Raw genomic sequence first — 2,500 nt, forward strand, 5'->3', positions numbered from 1 at the left:
CCGACGTGCGTAAAAGCATATCCGAGCAACAGGCACCTTCCCCGGGCTTCCACTAGTGCAGTGGTGGCCGCCTAACATAGCCCTGGTGGCATAAAAAAGCTCCAGGGCGCAGAGGCCGACGTGCGTAAAATCATATCCGAGCAACAGGCACCTTCCCCGGGCTTCCACTAGTGCAGTGGTGGCCGCCTATAATAGCCCTGGTAGCATAAAAAAGCTCCAGGGCGCAGAGGCCGACGTGCGTAAAAGCATATCCGAGCAACAGGCACCTTCCCCGGGCTGCCACTAGTGCAGTGGTGGCCGCCTATAATAGCCCTGGTAGCATAAAAAAGCTCCAGGGCGCAGAGGCCGACGTGCGTAAAAGCATATCCGAGCAACAGGCACCTTCCCCGGGCTGCCACTAGTGCAGTGGTGGCCGCCTATAATAGCCCTGGTAGCATAAAAAAGCTCCAGGGCGCAGAGGCCGACGTGCGTAAAAGCATATCCGAGCAACAGGCACCTTCCCCGGGCTGCCACTAGTGCAGTGGTGGCCGCCTATAATAGCCCTGGTAGCATAAAAAAGCTCCAGGGCGCAGAGGCCGACGTGCGTAAAAGCATATCCGAGCAACAGGCACCTTCCCCGGGCTGCCACTAGTGCAGTGGTGGCCGCCTATAATAGCCCTGGTAGCATAAAAAAGCTCCAGGGCGCAGAGGCCGACGTGCGTAAAAGCATATCCGAGCAACAGGCACCTTCCCCGGGCTGCCACTAGTGCAGTGGTGGCCGCCTATAATAGCCCTGGTAGCATAAAAAAGCTCCAGGGCGCAGAGGCCGACGTGCGTAAAAGCATATCCGAGCAACAGGCACCTTCCCCGGGCTGCCACTAGTGCAGTGGTGGCCGCCTATAATAGCCCTGGTAGCATAAAAAAGCTCCAGGGCGCAGAGGCCGACGTGCGTAAAAGCATATCCGAGCAACAGGCACCTTCCCCGGGCTGCCACTAGTGCAGTGGTGGCCGCCTATAATAGCCCTGGTAGCATAAAAAAGCTCCAGGGCGCAGAGGCCGACGTGCGTAAAAGCATATCCGAGCAACAGGCACCTTCCCCGGGCTGCCACTAGTGCAGTGGTGGCCGCCTATAATAGCCCTGGTAGCCCTCAGCCCTGGTAGCCCAAAGCCCTGGTAGCCCACAGCCCTGGTAGCAAAAAGCCCTGGTAGCCCAAAGCCCTGGTAGCCCAAAGCCCTGGTAGCCCAAAGCCCTGGTAGCCTAAATTAATTTTTCCCATTCATTTCAATGGGTTAGGCTACCAGGGGGAGCAGTACCACTTTTGGCCATTAGGGGCGCTGTAGTAGGTAAAAGTTGATCCCCCCAGTCAGGGGATGAGTTTGCCTACTCGCTAGGTTACCCCTGGTTTCACAAAATACAAGGGGCACATTTTCAGAAACCACTTTTTCAGAACTTGCCACCTCCAGAGCTGATCAGGGGAGCCTCGCCAAACATTAATCCAAGATTGGTGAGGGCTCGTCGGACACCCCACGGGCGATGAGTCGGTGTCTGCCTGGAGCTCATGTCACTCTCAAATATTTTCTAAGTCAACCTCCATGCGCACATTGCAATGAGCCTGCCCGACATAGGGGCACTGTGAGCGGACTCACCGGGGGGGGAGAGGGCCCCCCCGCCTGGAGCTCCACGTGTTGGATTATTTTCTATGTCAACCTCCATGCGCTCAACAGAGCGAGCCTGCCCGACCTGGGGGGTGTTCAATCGGACTCCGCGGGCCGGGCGAGGGCCCCCCCGCCTGGAGCTCCACGTGTTGGATTATTTTCTATGTCAACCTCCATGCGCTCAACAGAGCGAGCCTGCCCGACCTGGGGGGTGTTCAATCGGACTCCGCGGGCCGGGCGAGGGCCCCCCCGCCTGGAGCTCCACGTGTTGGATTATTTTCTATGTCAACCTCCATGCGCTCAACAGAGCGAGCCTGCCCGACCTGGGGGGTGTTCAATCGGACTCCGCGGGCCGGGCGAGGGCCCCCCCGCCTGGAGCTCCACGTGTTGGATTATTTTCTATGTCAACCTCCATGCGCTCAACAGAGCGAGCCTGCCCGACCTGGGGGGTGTTCAATCGGACTCCGCGGGCCGGGCGAGGGCCCCCCCGCCTGGAGCTCCGCGTGTTGGATTATTTTCTATGTCAACCTCCATGCGCTCAACAGAGCGAGCCTGCCCGACCTGGGGGGTGTTCAATCGGACTCCGCGGGCCGGGCGAGGGCCCCCCCCGCCTGGAGCACCGCGTGTTGCAATATTTTCTATCTCAACCTCCGTGCGCTCAACAGAGCGAGCCCGCCCGACCTGGGGGGTGTTCAATCGGACTCCGCGGGCCGGGCGAGGGCCCCCCCCGCCTGGAGCTCCGCGTGTTGCAATATTTTCTATGTCAACCTCCGTGCGCTCAACAGAGCGAGCCCGCCCGACCTGGGGGGTGTTCAATCGGACTCCGCGGGCCGGGCGAGGGCCCCCCCCGCCTGGAGCTCCGCGT

This window comes from Filicampus tigris, unplaced genomic scaffold (assembly GCF_054856515.1).
Source record: "Filicampus tigris isolate MCC_2025a unplaced genomic scaffold, RoL_Ftig_1.0 HiC_scaffold_47, whole genome shotgun sequence".
Classification (NCBI taxonomy): domain Eukaryota; kingdom Metazoa; phylum Chordata; class Actinopteri; order Syngnathiformes; family Syngnathidae; genus Filicampus; species Filicampus tigris.